Source organism: Plecotus auritus (genome assembly GCF_963455305.1).
Source record: "Plecotus auritus genome assembly, chromosome: 5".
Classification (NCBI taxonomy): domain Eukaryota; kingdom Metazoa; phylum Chordata; class Mammalia; order Chiroptera; family Vespertilionidae; genus Plecotus; species Plecotus auritus.
Window position 1 is genome coordinate 96,268,798 of NC_137776.1, and position 21,436 is coordinate 96,290,233.

The window sequence follows — 21,436 nt, forward strand, 5'->3', positions numbered from 1 at the left end:
GCAAAACTCTACATACTTTCTAGGATCAAGTTCAAACTCCTTCTCAGGGCTTGCGGAGACTTCCATGAACTGATTTTCCGGCACCCCTGCTTTGCCCAAGGTGCACGCGCACGCGCGCACACACACACACATGCACGCACGCACGCATACTCGTGTGCACACACATGCACGCACATACGCATACACGCACACACATGCACACACACTTTATACTTTAGCCTTTCCTATTGATTTGTGGTTGGAGAACTCTCCCTAGCCTTCCACGCCCTGTATTCTGCTCTTGTCACTTGGTCTACATTGCATACCCTCCTTATCTTGGCTACTTAGAAACACCCAACTCCTCCCCACTCCTCGATGGCAGCCAGTGCAGGATGCTCTGGACGCCCCTTTCCATGCGGTGCTGCCCCTGTAAGCACAGCCACGGGTTCCTCTTTGCCCCGCTCTGCATAGCTCTCAAACAGAACGCATTACAACACTGTCAGCCCCTATCTGCTTGGTCACCTGGAAGGTCTCTGCTCCCAGAAGTCACAGCTATTGTCTTTACGCTCCTGAAGCCTTGTGTTGGCTCACGGAGTGTTTGTGGAAGAAAGGAAGTAAGTGCTGAGGAATACGCATGTGTGTTTACTCTCCTCCACATGTACTTGCATTTCAAACATCATACGCAATTGATAAACAAAAACATGTATATATGGGATTTCAGGGATTCAATCAATAGAATAAACAGTTTTAAAATAAAATGTTTTAAAATAAAATGAATAAAACATTTTTAAAAAAGACTTCCGGGCACCATTAAACTCATAGCATATGTGGAATTGCTTCAAACTACAGGTGAGACTGGTCCGACCATTACCAGCATTAAATAGAGTGTGTTAAGATATATGCTAGAGAGAAGAGCATTGGTTTCCAGGAGAATGGGGTTTGAAATTGTAGAAAAAGCAGTCCAAGGTGATTGTCACCTGAAATGATGTTTTCAAATCTCAGGAATGCGCTGTACCTCCTCACAAGCAGGGAGACAGGACAAGCACAAACTGGGTCACATTTGCAGGTGTGTAATCCAGTCCAGGCTTGGCACAGGGCCTTCAGCTCATCTTACATGAAAAGCTGCAGGGAAATTGTTCACAGCAGAGCTGCCTAGCTTCGTTCATCTATGTGAGGAAGCCTGTAAATTGGATAATGATAATAATAACAGTAGCTAACCTTAACTGAGTCCTTTCTATTTGAAAGAAGCTTTTCCTGTATTTTTTTTTAATCCATGCACCAATCAATGGAGTGATACTATTACTGTGTTCATTTTACCATAATAGAAATGGAGATATTGAAAGATCAAGAACATGATTAATTTACCTTAATTCTCCAGGATGAGACCTATAGTTAAAAGTTAGAAAATTTATAATTTTGTTTAAACCTCTCCAATTCTAACATTTTAGCCACAGCAATTAAACCATGAGCAATATTGACCTCAAATGTGAGCTGAATTATATGAGTCAGAATCCTTGTCATTTAACTTTTTTTATAAATATATTTTTATTTATTTCAGAGAGGAAAGGAATGAGAGAGAGAAATAGAAACATCAATGATGAGAGAGAATCATTGATCAGCTGCCTCCTACATGCCCCCTACTGGGGATCAAGCCTGGAACCTGGGCATATTCCCTGACTGGGAAAATTGGTTTAAAAAAGATGTGGTGAATGGTCACCACTGATAGTCTGACCATGAGATCCAACATGAATTCAACAATTGTTTATTAAATAAGAATCATCCGAGAAGACTTGAGCCTTCATCAACTAGTTTACCCACTTCTTTGTAATGATAAGGCTCTCTAGAATTTCTGATTACATGAATAAATAAGTTAATATATCACAGTGTACTATATTACCATGACACATTAGTAATTAAATTATGGTAAAAAAAAATCCAAGCTTCAAATATATGATAGAATATGTGATTAAAATTTACTTGATATAACAAGTAAGACCTATTTTTTGTTTCTTTTGTCTGCATAAAAGTAATAAAACATTTAATAATTAGCTTAGAAAATTTTAATCAAATATGTCTCCAATAATATTTTAAGTTCAAGGAATTTCAACATGTTTGATTTTGATTGATGACTTGTACAGTAAAGGATAATATTTAGATTTGGATTTGAATAAATGCTATATCATTAATCAATATATCAGTGACTCTTACCTGTTAAATAGATTTCTAATGTAATTAAGCCAAATACATGTAGTGTTACTGTTTCTTTACACACAGGAAAAAAAAATCCTCAGGCATTAAGAAATCTGAACAATTAAAAAGAAAACTTTATTGAGCTGAAGAAGACAAGGAAAAGCTTCCATGGACTTATGATATGAATTTGATTCTAAGGCTGAATAAGGATGAAACAGAGAAAGGAACGAAAGAAGGTATTATAGGCCCAGGACTGAGGGATATGAAGTTAAAAGGCCTAGCTCTTGAAAATATAAGCCTAAAATATGTAGTGATGAAAAATTTGGGAATAGATGTTGATAATGTGGAATAGGTGAGCAGTCTTAAATAATAATCTCTTTTTATTTTTTCTAATTGGTTTCATTGAATGTACTGAAAGTGAAATTGGAACTAAAATTTCTAAAAAGATTATTTTAAGTAATGTGCAGAAATAATTTCAACTGAGTATTGAACACACAGAGTACTTTGAAGGCCAATACAGTAATTGCCAAAATTGGGGTACAGTGTCTGAGCTTAGCTGGTAAAACCAAACCCTTAAGGACAAGACAGATCTGAACAGCATTGTAGTAGGAGCCTCAACAAATAAATCTCTGTATGGGGAAGGGATGGACAGACAAAAACCACCCTTAGATCTGGAGCCAGGGGTTTTAATCTTTTTTCTTGAAAGTATTACATAGGTCCTCCTTTCCGCCACCCCCTACCACCATTAATCTCTTCCATCCTCCCATCCTCCAGGCCCTCACCACACCATCATCTGTGTCCACATGTTATAAAGTCTCCTATTATTCCTCAGAAAGATTTATCTTTGCTGCTTGGAGCTCATGATGGTCCATATTTAAAGGTACACAGACATATCACTGTCACTTCCATTGTGAGCCACCCTCATAATAAACTCAGTAGCTCAGTAAAATAAATGTATCTCTTTCATCTTCAACTCCACAAGGAGATCTTTGCTAAGTCAGAGAAAATTGTTTTAGCTTTGGGTCTCTAAGTTCCTATTGTGGACAATGGTTTTGTAGAGTGCTTGAATGTGATGAACTATATAACTATGAGGACTGTGACATTTTAACAAGAAACAACTCAGCCACTGTCTACCTTAGAATAAATCTCTGCATGTAGGGCTCAGGTCTTGAAAATATGTCACCTTTGAGAAGGCCCAGGAGTCTCATGATATGGAGTTAATTAGAAGGTAAAATAAATTGTAAGAGATTTTTAAAAATTTTTATTGTGGTTAGCATACTTAACATGAGCTCGACCTTATTCACAAATTTTTAAGAATACAGAGCATTATTGTTGCCCACAGATACAGTGTACAGCAGATCACTAGAGCTTATAACCATCTTAACTGAAACTTTATGCGTATTGATGACCACCTCCCCATTTCTCCCTCCCCAGCCCCTGAAAACCACCATTCTACTCTTCAATTCTATGAATTGACTATTTAAGGTATCTAATATAAGTGGAATCATGCATCATTTCTCCTTCTGTGGCTAGCTTATTTCACTTAACATAATGTCCTCAAGGTTTATACATATTGTAGCATGTCAGAATTTCCTTCTTTTTTAAAAATATGTTTTTTATTAATTATTTTTTAGAGAGAATTGGTAAGAGAGAGGGAGAGAGAAATACTGATGTGAAAGAGAAACATTGATTGGTTGCCTCCTGGACGCACCCTGACTGGAGACAGAACCTGCAACCTGGGCATGTGCCCTGACCAGGAATCATACTGGCGACTTTTTGATGCATTCAACCAACTGAGTCACACCGGCCAGGGCCCTCCTTTTTTTAAGGCTGAATAGTGTTTGATTGTATGTGCATGACATCAAATCAAAACCACAATGGCTTATTATTTCACACCTGTCAGGATAGCTATGGTCAAAAAAATAAAAGACAAATATTTGTGAGGAAGTGAAGAAATTGGGATCCTTGCTAACTGCACTAGAAAATGATGTAATCACTATGTAAAACAGCATGGAGGCTCCTAAAAAAATAAATATAGAACTATCTTATGCCCCAAGCAATCCCAGTCTTAAAGTAGAAATGGAATTAAAAAGGATAATAGCACTATACCTATTGCAATACTTGTCAGAATAGCCAATGTGTAGAAACAACCTAAATGTTTATTGAGAGATACAATAAGTTTAAAATAAAATCAATTTGCCTGATCTCAGGCTACAGCAAGCTGAGCTCAAAGAATGGAGAATTTCTTTTTCTCTTGCTCTATTTTCTCTCCAGAACCTGGTCTTTCAGCCAAGTTCCATGATCTTATCAAGCGGAAGTTTCAAACTGTTGTCCCTGAGCCTGGTTCAGGATAACAAAACATGTTCTGAGTTTAAAGTATTAAAAATAAGAATAATAATTTAAAAAACAGTTGTTATATTTGAAAATCACATATAAACATGTGGCTTACCTTGAAAGATTTGGTAACATCTGGATCCTTCCTGGACTAGTAGCTGAAGCTGAACAGTGGCTGCCTCTGGAGACATAAAATAGGTGAGGAATCCAGCTCCCAGCCAGAACCTTACCTGTGACCCTGTAGAACCTAACCATCAGCAATAGCAAGGTTTGCCAGGCAAGCCTCCGGAGGGGAAGCTGGCCTCCCCACACCAGATGTGGTGCACAAACAGTTTTCTAGAACTTGCAGTCAAGACACAGGCTTCCAGACTTGCCTCCTGACCTTCCTTTCTCACATATCTTCCCAGGCACCTCTACATGGGAGCCTCTGCATGGGGGCTTCAGCTGAGGCCCTTTTCTCCGCTTTGACACAGTACCATTCCTCTCCCAGCCTTTTCCCTTGCCCCTACCCTCTGTCCTTGGGTCCTAATAGAGGCAGGCGCCTCCTGCTTAGCGTTTCTTGGTGGGAAGGTGATGCCTTCTCTCTGTGCCGATCCATTTGACCCTCACCCACTGCAGTTCCTGCGAAAATGAGACATCCAGAAGCCTGCACTCTCCTTTTGCCTCTTACTTGCACTGTTGAGTGAGTAAAGGCTTGAATGTCACTTTCAGTTTGGCTCCTTGTTCTAATTGACACCCTCTACACCTGAACTTTCAACAATAGAAACCAGAAGGAATTCTTACCATTTGCAGCAGCATGGATGGACCTGGAGAGCATTATGCTAAGTGAAATAAGCCAGACAATGAAAGAAAAATACCACATGATATCATTCATTTATGGAAAATAAAGACCATTACAACCTGATGAACGAAAAGATAGATACAGAGGCAATAAAGCATCGAACAGACTGTCAAATTACAGCGGGAAGGCTGGGGAGTGTTGGGGAGTGAGGGGAAGAGATCAACCAAAGGACTTGTATGCATGCATATAAGCACAACCAACAGACACAAGACACTGGGGGTGTGGGATGAGGGCATGCAATAGGGGGTAGGGGAGGCTGGGGGAAGGTCAATGGGGGTAAAAAAGGAGATATATGTACTACTATGTGTAATACTTTCAACAATAAAATAAAATTTAAAATAAATAAATTAAAAAAAAATAGAAACCAGATTTGGCTCAACTCAGGCCTCTCCTGTTATCTCGCACTATCCTGATGCACCCTATTACAGCCCTGCCTGTTGTATGGCATTTGAACTTGAATTCCTTCTTCTGAGCACTGTCCTGCTCGCATTTCATCCAGAAATTCTTGACCACTCAGCCTCTAACAATCTCTTCAAAAATTGCATAGAGCACTGCTTAATTTACCTATGATCGTGCACCAAGAGAGTCGTCAACAATTGCACAAGAGCTTGACAAAGGTCAAGTATACCAGGCCTCACTCCAAACCCATAAAATCAGACTCTTCATTGTAACAAGATCCCCAGTGGATGTAGGTGAAATAAAATTTGAGAAACACTGATATTAACCATCATTCTATATCTGAATTTGCATTTTCTTTTTTTTAATGTTTTCAATACTTGCTTTAGACAGAGAGGGATAGAAAAATAGAAACATCCATGAGAGAAGAACATCAATCAGCTGCCTCCTATACAGCCCCTACTGGGGATTGTGCCTGCAAACCCGGGCATGTGCCCTGACTGGGAATCAAACCAGTGGCCTCTTGGTTCGTGGGTCAATGCTCAACCATTGAGCCACACTGTCTGGGCTGAATTAGCATTTTCTGTGTTTGTCTAATTAATATTGATATGGGACAGCTTATCAATTAGACTTCAACTATTCTAGTGGCAGAGATTGTATCGGGTATACTTCTTTGGCATATTGTGCTAGGTGAATTAGCAAAGGTTGGTGGACAAAGAAATTAAATAGAAACCTTTCATCTAAAATAAACTTGCTTATTATTTGGCATCTGTCTTCCAAAAAGCTGTACCATATTAGTGACCATAGATAACAATACAAGATGAACAACTGAGGTCTGAGCAAGGCAGTCTCTGCAAATCCATTTCATTTCATCCTGACCTGCTTTCTTTTAGTGTCCTTTGGGCCATATCCCTATCTCGATACATTTTCAAGAGTCACAAGTCAAAGTTACACTTGTAATTAACTAAAATATTTGGCTTGGTTCTTATGAACTTTTACTGCTACTAAAGAAGTTGCAAACATTCCAATCCCTCTACTTCCTTTACGCAGATCTTCTATTGTCTGACCAGTTCGGAAAACCTACCCTGGGTTTTCTCAGGCTGGCATTTCAGCCAACCTAGGTAGCATTTTAAATTTATTCTTAGGCTTATCAAGTATGTCTTACATTTTCTGATATTAAAATACACACATATTAAACATTATATGGGTTTACTTTATTACAACTAAACTCTTCTGGAAGTTAGCAAGCTATGGCCTATGGGATCAAAGCCTACTTTTCTAAATAAAGTTTTATTAGAATACACCGACACACATGCATTTTCATACTGTCCATGGCTGTTTTCATACTACAGTGGGAGAGTTGAGTAATTTTAACAGAGACAATATTGCCCTCAAAATCTAAAATGTATGTCTCTTTAAGAAAAAGATGCCAACTCTTTAATCAATTGTGTGAAAAACAAACAACTAAACTAAACAGTACATTTGGCACTTGGCAGACAAATGATTGTGTGATTTATTTTTCTAGTTTTTAACATGCCCTGAGTACTTAGCATGAATGAGTGACACGCAGAGAAAGGGGAACACAGGAACTGGCATTTAAAAGAAAGCAAAAGGTCATGTCATGTTTCTTTAACCATGATAAACAACCTGTCATTCATGTGCCTACTGAATGTGTTTTGGACTCTGAGTTCTCAATTATTTTTTATGTGCAAACTTAAATTATACTTTCATGTATCAGTGTATTTCTTTAGATTCTATCTTCAGAAAAGGTGTAGAATATTTATTTTATTTATATATTCACTAGTTTATTTGTCTAGGATGTGCCATGAGTATAATATGTCCATAACACTATGCTAGGTACTATAGCAAACTAAATCAAACTACACTCTTACAAAAATTGTTTACAATCCCTATAGGATTATGTGAGCAATTGGGCTACAAAATATAAATTTGCATTGATCACCAGATTTGATTAAACGATCCTTCATTGTGAATGTCCATTTTCTGTGTGCTTACTGAACTAAAGTAATAACTTTGATATAAAATAGTGACTCCAAACAGGCAGCCCTGACATACAGATAGGAGGAAAAAGTGCTAAAAGGCAAAACTGTGGGCAGGTGAACCCCACTATCTACCCTTAGTGATCTACCTAGACAGCTCAAGATCAAACCATGAGGAGAACTGAACATCATCCATTGTTCACAACAGCAGAGCAGAGGTGAAAAATATCCTATATAATAAAGAGTTAATATGATAATTAGACCAGACGGTGGAACGACCTTCCAGAATGACCTTTGGAATGACCTCTGGGTAGGGGATGGGGCCACGGGGCTGCGAGGGCTGAGGCAGCCAGGGCTGTGAAGGCCTACTCTTGCACAAATTTTGTGCATCGGGCATCTAGTTAGAAATAAGTTGCCTGAAACCCTGACACCCTGACATCCTTTTAGGGATATTTTAGAACAAAATACTAATAAAAATTTATTCCATTTTTTTTGAAGACACATTTAAAAGTACCATGAGCAGAGTGAAGTCAAATAAATTTCTTCAGATATAGGATCCAAAGAAAAGACAGCTAAGAACACACCAAATACTATTGTAATATGTAATACAGCATACTTTGCATGAAATGGAGCTTCAGTTAGAGAGATAATCAACCTACTTGAGGGTCATTCTCCACCCAATTTTGTTCTTCTTGAACTCCAATTTGTTCTCTAGACTAGAGCCAGAGCAATATTTTGAAACAAATGTTTGGCCTCACTGCTCATAAAACACTTGTATGAAAACTGCCAAATACGTATAATACTTATAATGAATTCAAGGCCTTACATGATCTGGCTGCTATCTACTACTCAATATTTCTTTTGCTGTAACACACATTCCTCTTTCTCTCTCTCTTTCTCTTTCTCTCCACACACTCAACATTCATACACACCTGTGTTCTGCTGGCCTTTCAAAAAAGTATCAGATTCAGAAGACTTCTTCCAGGAAGAACTCCTTTCACATCCCTAAAATAAATTTTAACATGTTAGAGCAATCTTCACTTCCTCTGAAAGGTTTCACTCATCTGTGTATCCACATTAAAACAAATTAATTATATGATCGCATGGTATCACACACTCCTCTTCATAGAAATTATCTCCACTGTTATTTTTCACTTAGATGTGTGATTATTGAAATATCTTGGAGATTCCTAGATTGTAACCTCCATGAGGGCAGGACCTTTTGTGTTTTTTTTGTTGTTGTTGTTGTTGTTTTTTTCTGGCATTCAAAACCGAGGGTAGGCACAAATAATATGGACTTTGGAGTCACAAGGCTGGGGTAACTCTTAGAATTACCCTTTACCAGCTATTTGATGTTACACAAGTTAATTAATGTCTGTAAACTTGAGTTATTCAATTATAAAGTATTATCAATATATTGTATGGATATTGATGAAAATTTATTATAAAAGGCAATTATTATTACAGATGCATATTCAGTTCTTAAAGATTCTTAATGTTCATTAAAGTTCTTCCACTAGTATGTTATGACCACTAGTTACTTTTTCTGGGCAACCTAGGCAGATATTCATGCTAAAACTGAGTCAAGCATGTCATAAGAATGAGCTAGACCAGTGGGATTTACACTTGGAATTGACAGGAGGATAAACCTGATGTGCTTCCTCAAACATCATTAAATCAGCAGGCTTTTATTTGTAAATAAGAGTCAGTGAAATATATATTTTCTATTGACTTTTGGGTAAAAACTTGTCTGATCCAATTTTTTAAAGCATTTATACAATTATGAATCATGTTTCTTGATTAATTTACTTCATTTTCCAGGACTCAAATAAGAAACAGAAACTCCTTCAGTGGCAGGCAGCTGAAAGAATTTGAACTTGTCTAAATACTTTCCAAAGCATCTGGAGGAAGTGCAGGTGACTGATATAGGGAGGATGTGATCCATTGTTTATCGATCTATACACAATGTGTTTATAACATAAGATCTACTGGAGATAATATGAGAACATTTCTTGGGCCATCTGCCTACACTTATTTATCTCTAGTTTAGATCAAATTTAGAGTTTGGCTTCATGTAGGTTTAGGGTTATTTTATTTTGATAGAAACAACTGGATTAATTTATGTCTCAAGTACTTGATGTTGAAAATGTGTTTTTATTATTAAACTAGAGGCCCGGTGCACAAATTCGTAGCATTATTTACTATGGGGTCCTGACCTCGGCCGAGGGACCCCACTGGTGCATGAATCCATGCATCGGGCCTCTAGTATGCATATAAGATCTTTGGTTAAACTCTTCCCTCCCTTCTCCCTTCCCTCTAAGATCCATCATTCTGTTCCATGTTTCCATGCCCGTGTGTTGAGCATCTGCCCCCAGTGGCCAGTGCATGTCAGAGCTACTGGTCAAATGGTCACTTAGGCTTTTATATATATAAAAGATTATAGTTGACATACAATATTATATTAGTTTCAGGTGTACAATGTAGTGATTAGACATGTATATAGTAAATTAACAAAGTGGTTACCCAATAAGTCTAATACCAATCTAGCACCATACATAGTTACTACAATATTATTAACTACTAGAGGCCTGGTGCATGAAATTCATGCACAGGGGGGTGTGTCCCTCAGCCCAGCCTGCACCCTCTCCAATCTGGGACCTCTCAAGGGATGTCCAACTGTCCTACCTGGATCGGGCCTAAATGGGCAGTTGGACATCCCTCTCACAATCCAGGACTGCTGGCTCCCAACGGCTTGCTTGTTTGCCTTCCTGATTGCCCCTAACCACTTCTGCCTGCCAGCCTGATCACCACTTAACCATTCCCCTGACAGCCTGATTGATGCCTAACTGCACCCCTGCCAGCCTGATTACCCCTAACTGACCTTCCCTGCAGGCCTGGTCACCCCTAACTGCCCTCCCCTGAAGGCCGGTTGCCCCCAACTTCCCTCCTCTGCTGGCCTGGTCACCCCTAACTGCCCTCCCCTGCAGGCTTGATCACCCCCAACTGCCCTCCCTTGCAGACCTGTCCCTCCCAACTGCCCTCCCCTGCTGGTCATCTTGTCATGGCCATCTTGTGTCCACATGGGGGCAGCCATCTTTAACCACATGGGAGCATCCATCTTGTGTGTTGGAGTGATGGTCAATTTGCATATCACTCTTTTATTAGATAGGATAGAGGCCTGGTGCATTGGTGGGGGCCAGCTTGTTTGCCCTGAAGGGTGTCCCAGATCAGGGTGGGGGTTCCCTCCCTTGGGGCATGGGGCAGCCTGGGTGAGGGGCCTGTGGTGGTTTGCCGGCTGGCCACACCCCCCGGTGACCCAAGCCGAGGCCCTGAGATCTGGGATTTATTTATCTTCTATAATTGAAACTTTGTAGCCTTGAGCAGAGCCAAGCCTCCTGCTCTCTATGTGGCCACAGCCATTTTTGTTGGGATTTATTTATCTTCTGTAATTGAAACTTTGTAGCTTTGAGTGTAGGCCTGGGCCAGCTAGGGCGGCAAGGAAGCTTGGCTTCCTCCATTGCCAGGGAAACCCAAGCCTCCTGCTTGCTGCAGCTCCGTGGCAGCAGCCATCTTGGTTGGGTTAATTTACATATTCACTCCTGATTGGCTGGTGACTTGGCTTGTGGGTGTAGCAGAGGTATGGTCAATTTGCATATTACTCTTTTATTACATAGGATATCACAAATGCTGTCCTTTATGTGCCCATGACTACTTTATAAGTGCCAATTTATAATTCCCTTCACCTTTTCCACACAGCCTTCACCTTTTCCACACAGCCTTCCAACCCCTTAACCCTAACCCTAACCCTAACCCTAACCCTAACCCTAACCTGGCAAAAATCAATTTGTTCTCTGTATCTATAAATTTGTTTTGTTTTTTAAGTTTCACATAGGAGTAAAGTCATATGGCATTTGTCTTTCTCTGAATGACTTATTTCGTTTAGCATATACTCTCTAGGTCTAACCATGTTGTCTCAAATGACAAGATTTCATTATTTTTATGGCCAAGTAATATACTTTTGTATGCATGGCTCACATCTTCTATTGATAGACACTTAAGTTGCTTCCATATCTCAGTCATAGTAAATGATGCTACAAAAATATAGGACTGTGTGTATCTTTTCCAATTAGTACATAGGATTTCTTCAGATAGATTCCAAGAAGTGGAATTGCTGGGTCATATGATAGCACTATTTTTAATTTTTTTAGTAACCTCTGTACTGCTTTCCATTGGGCTGCACCAATTTACAATCCAAACAGCAGTGCAAGAGGGTTCCCTTTTCTCCACATCCTTCCCAACACTTGTTGTTGTTTTTTATTTACTGATGATAGCCATTCTGACAGTTGTGAGATGATATTTCATTGTGTTTTATTTTGCATTGCTCTTATGATTAGTGATGTTGAGCATCTTTTCATATGTCTATTGGCCATCTGTATGTTCTCTTTGAAGAACTGTCTATTCAGTTCCTCTGTTTATTTTTAAACCTAATTGTTTAATTTTTGGGGGTGTTAATTTGTATGAATTTCTTATATTTTTTATATTAACCCCTTGTTAGATCTATCATTGAAAAATAACTTCACCCATTTAATAGATCGACCTTTCATTTTGCAATTGAATCTTCATTTCTGTGGGCATTTTGATTGGAGGGATTTACCCCCAAGCTGATTGGAGGCAAGCACTAGCTGCAACCACTGTGGAGGATCAGCTGTGCAGAGGCTGATTACATCGCCCCTGAATTTTACTAACTTTAGAGATGGTTGGTGGTGCTTTGACATAGTCTGAAGCTGTCCACAGAGTGTGCTGGCTTTCAGATCTCCTGGGAGATGCTGGCCAAGTTCAGTGCCTTGCCTGGGCCACCTGGCATGAGCTACAAAGCAATCTGCCTATGGCTGCTACTTGTTCTGGGCTTGGAGTTTCCCAGGAGCAGCCAAGTTGTAAACCAAGGCGCCCTGCCACCAGTGCCAGACCAGGAGCTGCTTAGCCAGATGTACAGGGCACATTGAGGCCAGGTGCTACTTGTTTGGGGATTGTGAAACTTTGGAAGTCTTTTGGGAAAGTCCGTGGCTGTGAGTCAAGATAGGCCATTTGCATGGAAAAGTCACTGGAAATAGCTTGGGAGGCCTGCAAGTTGGGTGGTCTCAGGGAATCAGTAGGACAGGCCAAACAGTGTGAGTGATGTTGGTGGAGACTCAGATATACTTCCTGCCTGACAGTTCTGTCGGGGAGATGGTTCAGAAAAGGAACAATGGCCTCTGCCAGCACTTCTGTCTGGGAGAAAGCTGCCCCTCCAGCCCTCATGCTGATGCCACACAGTTCAGTTCCTTTCCATATGTTCCTGGTACATGTAGAGCTGCTGCCCCAAGCTGGAGCTCAGAGCAAGTGAGTTTGAGTCATTCAAAGTACTGAACAGTGGCTCTGCATCTCACTCGGTCATATGTGAAAATCCTGTTGATTTTCACACCCAGGAGTTATGAGAACTTCTCTTCTCAGCACTGGCACCCTGGGCTGGGAGCTTGGTGTGGGACTAGGGACCCTAACTCCTGAGGGGGCACCTTTACAGCTGAGATATCCCTCCTGATATATAGCCAACACTTGTGGGTGTGAGACCATCCTGTTCCCTAGTCTCTGCCCCTTCTACCAGTCTCAATGTGGCTTCTTCTTTATATCCTTAATAATTATACTTCTTTCTGTTCAGCTAGATTTCAGGTGGCTCTCAATGATGGATTTCTATACTTTAGTTGTAATTTTAATGTAGTTGTAGGAGGATGCAATACCGAAGCTCTCCATCACTCCTGGTTCTCAATCACGACACAGTGGGTGTGGGAGTGGCCTGCTCCACATCGCTAGTGGGTGTGGGAGTGGCCTGCTCCTACCATCAAGGTAGCCTAGCTTATTTTTTGTTCTTAGTTATAAGAATTATGTTCTTCAGTCTTCAGGTAATTCTAAATTATTATTGTTCTATAATTTAGTTATAATTTTGATATGGTCATAGTAGGTAGTGAGCACAGCATTTACCTACTCTACCATCTTGACTGGAAGTTGAAAATACATTTCAAAAATATTTTCACTTCTATAAAGCAAACCAATATTGAGATATTATATCTAAATACTTTAATTTCCTTTTTAAACCAATTTTAAGAACTATCGGATAACTAAATTTGATTGAAATTTTGTCCTTTTTAAAAGTCAGGAGCACATTTTAATATACTTAAAGAACAGGTTATAATTGTACCTTACAAACTGAACAAGTCAATTTAGTCTCTGAGCTGACTTTATCTTCTGCCACCCCTTGGAACTCTGCTTTTTATATGCCATAGACTGAATTTCCTATTCTCTAGTGGACACTGTAGAATGTAATGGTCTCAAAGAACCAGTGAAAATGTAAAATAAGAAATGAAGGGAGCAGAAAAATAAATGATTGAAATAATAGTAAATATTTATTGAGGTACTCCTTTTGCATTTATGAAATAAACAGCAGTGAATTTGGGAAATAACAATAAAATGAAATAAATGTCTCATATTTGACAGATGAGAAACTTAGTCATTTTTGTTTATGAAAACACAAAGGTTTAAACCCAGTTCTGTATAATGGCCTAAATATTATTTTTCCTAATATACCATTGATTAAAACTTTTCAATGGCTTGCAAGCAATAATATAAAAGGAGGCATCACAATCATTGCATTCACACTTTAAAAAATCCACAATTAAGAACAATAATTATAGCCCTAACCGGTTTGGCTCAGTGGATAGAGCGTCGGCCTGCGGACTCAAGGGTCCCAGGTTCGATTCCAGTCAAGGGCATGTATCTTGGTTGCGGGCACATCCCCAGTGGCGTGTGCAGGAGGCAGCTGATCGATGTTTCTTTCTCATCGATGTTTCTGGCTCTCTATCCCTCTCCCTTCCTCTCTGTAAAAAATCAATAAAATATATTAAAAAAAAATTTTAAAAAAAAAAGAACAATAATTATAATACATCTAAATTAATGAAAATAACAAATACTGAAAAAATACTGGCATCTAGGCAGATATTATCAAAGTGATTAACAAAAAAGTATACATAATTCCTATGGTTAAAGGATGTTCTCTTATAGAAAAATTATCAGCACTCAGAATATATAAAGGAGCTGAATGAGAAAGATAAATGACAGTTAATAGTTGGAAAAAAAAATCAGCACCTACAACTCCACAAAAACCAAAAGGGTTGCAAGGCTTTTCTGTTAAACAAAAAAAAAAAAAAAAAAAAAGATGGGGAACTATAGAACTTGGACCAGGAACTGCCTACTGATGTGTGCTTCCAGATTACTGAAGGCAAGGTGAGGAAATGGTTAGTGTACTAGTGACCTTTGGGATGTATGTGCCATGAAGGAGGGACTCTCAGAGGTTGTGCTCACTGTTAGCTCAAGTGCCTAGAATAGTGTCTGACATGAAAAAGATACTCACTACTCATTAGAGGTATGGATGTTTATACTATTGCTTTTGAAATCTTAAGTGAAAAAGGCAAATTCAGGGCTTTCAGTCAAAATAGTGGCCGAGGTAAATGCTATACTCACAGCCTTCCACAACCACATCAAAATTACAACTAACTTACTGAAAAACCATCATTTGGAACCTCCTGAAGAGAAGTCCTATAACTAAAGATATAGAAAGGAAGCCACATCTTTTTTTAATTCTTTATTGTTTAAAGTATTAGATGAGTCTCCTTTTCCCCCCATTGACCTCTCCCCAGCCACCCCCATTCCCCGCACATGCCCTCACCCCCCTACTATCTTTGTCCATTGGTTATGCTCATATGCATGCATACAAGGCCTTTGATTTATCTCTTACCATGTCAACCCTCCTTTCCCTCATAGGATGGACAGTCTGTTTGATGCTTCTATGTTTCTGGTTCTATTTTTGTTCATCAGTTTATGTTGTTCATTATATTCCACAAATGAGTGAGATCATATGATATTTATCTTTGTCTGACTGGCTTATTTCACTTAGCATAATGCTTTCCAGTTCCATCCATGCTGTTGCAAATGGTAAGAGTTCCTTCTATTTTACAGCAGCATAGTATTCCATTATGCAGGTGTACCACAGTTTTCTAATCCACTCATCTGCTGATGGGCATTTAGGCTGTTTCCAAATCTTAGCTATGGTAAATTGTGCTGCTATGAACATAGGGGTGCATATATCCTTTCTGATTTGTGTTTCTGATTTCTTGGGATGTATTCCTAGAAGTGGGATCACTGGGTTAAATGGGAATTCCATTTTTAATTTTTGAGGAAAGGCCATACTGTTCTCCACAGTGGCTGCACCAGTCTGCATTCCCACCAGCAGTGCACGGGGGTTTCTTTTTCTCCACATCCTCGCCAGCATTTGTCATTTGTTGATTTGTTGATGATAGCCATTCTGACAGGTGTGAGATGGTACCACATTGGAGTTTTGATTTGCATCTCTCAGATAATTAGTGACTTTGAGCATGTTTTCATATGTCTCTTGGCCTTCTGTATGTCCTGATTTAAAAGGTGTCTATTTGGGACCTTTGCCCATTTTTGATTGGATTGTTTATATTCCTTTTGTTAAGTTGTATGGGTTCCCTCTAAATGTTGGAGATTAAACCCTTATCAGAGATAACATTGGCAAATATATTATCCCATGCAGGGGGTTTTCTTGTTGTTTTGTTGATAGTTTCTTTTGCTGTACAGAAGCTTTTTACTTTGATGTAATCTCATTTGTTTATTTTCTACTTAGTTTCCATTGCCCTAGGAGCTATATGGCTAAAGATATTGCTATGACAAATGTCTGCTATTTTGCTGCCTATGGATTCTTCTAAGATTTTATTGTTTCCCATCTTATGTTTAAGTCCTTTATCCATTTTGAATTTATTTTTGTTTATAGTGTAAGTTGGTGAATAAAGAAAAAAAAAGCCACATCCAGTTTGGTGGGAGGGGTAGAGACAAAGAACAAGCTGGTCCCACACTCATGTATGCTGGTTAAAAATCAGGAGGGCTTAGTTGGTTGAGTGTCATTCTGTGTTTGATTCCTGGTCAGAGAATATGCCCAGGTTGCAGGTTTGATTCCCCATTGGGGTGCTTGCTAGATGCAACTGATTGGTGTTTCTCACATCGATGTTTCTCTCTAGTGCTCATTCTTCCTCTCCCTTCCTCTCTCTCTAAAATCAATAAAAACATACTTTAAAATAAAAATAAAACATAAACATCTGAAGGGATATCTTGACTGCAGAAGTCCCCCCTGAGGAGAAAGGGGTCCCAGCCTCATACCAGGCATTCCAGCCCAGGGTTCCAGTGCCAGACAGAGGAATCCCCATAATTTATGGCTGTAAAAAACAGTGATATTGTGGCTGAGTGATACTGAGGACTGTCAGAGTCCCAGGCAGTTCCTCTTAAAGGGCCCAGGCATGGACTTACTAGGGCTCACTTGCTTTGAGCTCCTGAACTGGGGCAGCAGCTCAAAAGGCACCAGGGATATGCAGGAGGGATTGAAGTGTCTGGCCTTGGTTTGAAGCTTGGCCTCGCCTGGACACCCCCAAGGCCAGCACAAGTAACAGCCCTCTATAGATTGCTTTGTGACTCATGCTGGGTTGCCCCGGGTAGAACACAGACAGTGGCTGACCTTGGACTGCACCTGCCAGAAGGTCCTGGAGCCATCATACCTGGTGGATAGCATCAGACCACATCAAAGCACCACTCAACCCCCACCACAAGCAACAAACTCAGTATCACTAGAGCCTGCTGAAGTAAGTCCTGCTCTGTGAAGTGAGTCTTTACACAGTTAAGCCACCACCATGAAGGTCCCTGTCAGTCCTTGCAGTGGATGGGCCTAGGGTCAATCCTTCCATTAATGCACCAAAGAAACCCAGGCTAAAGGCTCAACTATAACATAAAGGTGTACACAAGGGTGGAAGCAAATTTGGAGCTGGGTGAACAGGGAGGCTGGGCCATAGGACCTTACATGACACCTACTATATTAGGCCACTCTACCGAGCCTGGGAGATGTAGCAGCTCTATCTAATATATAGAAACAAAAACAGGGAAACTGGCCAAATGAGGAGATAAAACTGGCCAAAATGAAAGAGTAGAACAAAACTTGAAGAAAAGAACTAAACTAAATGGAAATAAGCAATCAACCATATGCAAAATTCAAAACACTGGTTATAAGGATGCTCAATGAAATTAGAAAGATGATAGGTTAGTTGAAAGAAAGCCTATCACTTACCAAGCCCAAGGAGATATAATCAAAGCTTAAGAAAGGCCCCAAACCTGCTCTCTCTCCACAGCAGCCACAAGGGCCTGAGTGTGGCAACCCAGCCCACCAAAGCACTGCCTGGAAAGTGGGCCAGACAGGAACAGAGACTGTGCTGGACTATTGGAGTTTCAAATGGCTGGCTAATGGCACGAGCTCTGGGTTCTGGCATCCTCCTGGGCTTGATGAGGACAAATGTGAGCCTGCAGCTTCAGTGGCTGGACATCTGCAGCAGCCAGATGGAGCTGAGCCACCTGGTTGGGGATTGAGCAGTGTGGCAGCCTCTTCAAGGGCAGCTATGCCCTGCTCGTCCCTCCAATAAATCTTGCCACTTTACCTCAAATCCTCCCATGCATGAGTCCCCAACATTCTCATAACATTGCAGGAATCTCTTTCTGGATCAGTCCAGCAGACCCACCTTGGTCCCAATCCAGGTCTGACAACTAAACTTCTCTGTTTCATCCGTAGGTCCTGGTTGGCACAGTACCTGGAACATTTTGGCCCTCAAATATCTTTACTTAATTAAATGATCATGCACAGTTCACAAATCGCCTGCGTGTTTATGCATGGCTGTTTGAGAATGCACCCATATAAAGCAAGTGATCTTTTTATCGCCAAAATTCTAGTTTCCCATGCAAAATTTTGGAAAGATAAATTCAGGACTAAAAACTCCAGAAAACCTGGATTTATTCATCTTTCAAAACAGAACTCATCAAGAACTGTCCCATTTGATACTCTCAGGGGTGGAAAGATACAACTTACTCAGAAATACTCAGGAAATGATAAAATTTTCACTTTAAAGACAGGAACTGAAATTTCTAGCTATAGGACCTTAACTCTCCAGATCTCAGCTACCCAAATTCAATAAACATTCTAATTTGATTGTATAGTTCATAGTGTAGTGAAAATGAAACAAGTCAACACCTAAAAAGCATATTTTATTATATGCATCTTCATAATAATAATATGAAATTAAAGTTACTTCTATGGTTTTCCATATAAGAATAGAGAGGTATAAAGTGATTAAATAAACTTTCCAAGGAAATCTAACCAGTCTTGTCATTAGAGCTGCTATGACCTTGTAATTTATTACCCCAAAGCTGCATAACATAAAACAATAATTTACTATGTTCATAGGGCCACTCATTCTGTGGATCAGGAATACGCACAGGGCATAATGGGGTCGCCTTTCTGTGATCCAGTGTCTGGATCCTCAGCAGAAATTATCTGAAGATACACTCACCTACATATGTGGCAGGGATGCTGGCTGTTTGGTCGGATGCCTTGTTTTATCTCTACACTAGAGGCCAGGTGCATGAAATTCGTGCCTGGGTACGGTCCCTATGCCTGGCCTGCGATTGGTCATCTTCTCCAGCTGCCCACCCCCGGTTCTCCTTTCGCCATCAGGTGATCGGTGCCTGGTGGTAGGGGGAAGGGACCGAGAGGTGTTCAGTGTGCCTCATAGTAACTGGTCCAGCAGTCGTTCTGGTTATTCTGCTGTTAGGGTCAGTTTGCATATTACCCTTTTATTATATAAGATGGGCTGCTTGAGCCTTCTTCCCTCATAGTGACTGGTTTGAAGGGCAAGAACGCTGATGGTATTTAAGGCAGAGCCCACTCTGCTTGTTATGGTGTAGTCTCAACTGTCATGCCAGGATGCTCTGTGGCATCCTGTTCGGCCAGGCAGTCGCAGCGCTCCCGTCTCCTGTGGAAAGGAAACAGACTGCCTCTGGGTGGGCAATGATGAGTTTCTGGAAGAGCATATTAGACCAGGAATATGGTTTATTTTCAATTGAACTATTAATTGAGATAATTGTATATTGTACTGTAGTTGTGGGAAATGATACAGACAGCTCCCAGGTGTTTTCCACCCATTTCTTCGTATAGCTTCATCTTCTAAATAATATTATCACAACCGGGTATTAATATTCCTGCAATATTAATTAATATCTATAATATTTCCCTAGTTTCACCTTATAGTGATTTTTAAGACAGCTTACGACACAAAGTAATGGTAAAGCTGGGTCAAATCCATGGCTCAAAACCCATGGCTCAAAAGCTGTGCACTTAACCACTGTAGGATATAATATAGGACCACTCTATTTTTGCAAAGTTTAAAATAACATACACAAAACAAGCATTCTGGCAAGCTCAGTATCCACTGCTGTTTAGAATGAATACTTTATTATATTTATTTTTTAGTTTCAATAATAGTAGGTGCAAAAAATTTCATTCACCCACTACCCCCAAACATTACTATCCATAACAATGTCTAACTGATAAATTAGCATAATAAAGAGTAACAACAGAGGAAATCAAACAACTACAACAGAAAAATATGACCATTCCCCACATTTCTACCATGTGCTGAGCTCTTTAATACTTAGTATTCACAATGTCTAATCTTTGTAGGAGTCCCTAATAGTAGATAACAATTGTTCATTCTCATTGTACCAAAAAGTAAATGAATATATTAAAAACGTAAACAATAGGCATAGAGTTTTAATATTGCTACGTTATAACCTATAGATCAATCTAAAATCAAATTCCTTAATCTAAACATTTTGTATCTTTCTCTCTTCTGTAAATAAACTATCCAAGTAATAGAATAAGAAAAAATTAAAAGATTCTGCTTTCCTATTTTCTGCCTAACATCTACTTGGCTGATCTTGAGTCACCAAATGTCAGAGTTAAAAGTTGATTTTCATGGTTCATGTTAGGAGCTAGTGACTGCTGTATATTAATCCTTCAAAGCCATGATAGAATGAATCCATTCTTGAATAAAAATTTTAAATTATAGTTAGATCTTTAGATTCATGGATTGAATAATGGCAGAGTACTTTCCTTCAAGAAACTAAAAATGCAAGCAGAAACCTTCACTAGTTAATTGGGATGATAGAGCATTGCCTCTGACTATCTTTAGGGACTTATAATCGGGTAAATTTTTGTAAAGTTTATGTGTAATATTTTTTATTATGCCAATTGCAAGAAGTTTAAATAAAGTCACTGTTCTGAAATAATTATGACATTTCAGCAGGCTACAATTCCTTCAGTATAAAGAATTGTAGCTAACTTGACCTTTTTTAAAACCTTTTTTTGAACCATTCATGTTACAAAGAAAAAGTTCAAATCAATCAATCAAGTACTTACTGAGAATCTGAAGAATTGTGGTACAAGTAAAAGCCACATCAAATATGTGTTCTGGTTAATTTCTATAAATAAAATCAGTAAATACAAACACAAAAATGCAAAGTAGTACATAAAGACAGGTTATAATTTTTAAGTGCTTTAACTGTCATGGTATGGTAGTGATGGAGAAAGACTGATAACCAGAAAACTTATTTATTTGATATCTTTTTCTTCCACTCCTTAAGTGTTAGCAAGCTTTCAGGCACTGTTTTTATCATTGCCTTATTTTACCTCCCCCTCTTGTGTGAGTGGATTCAAGTC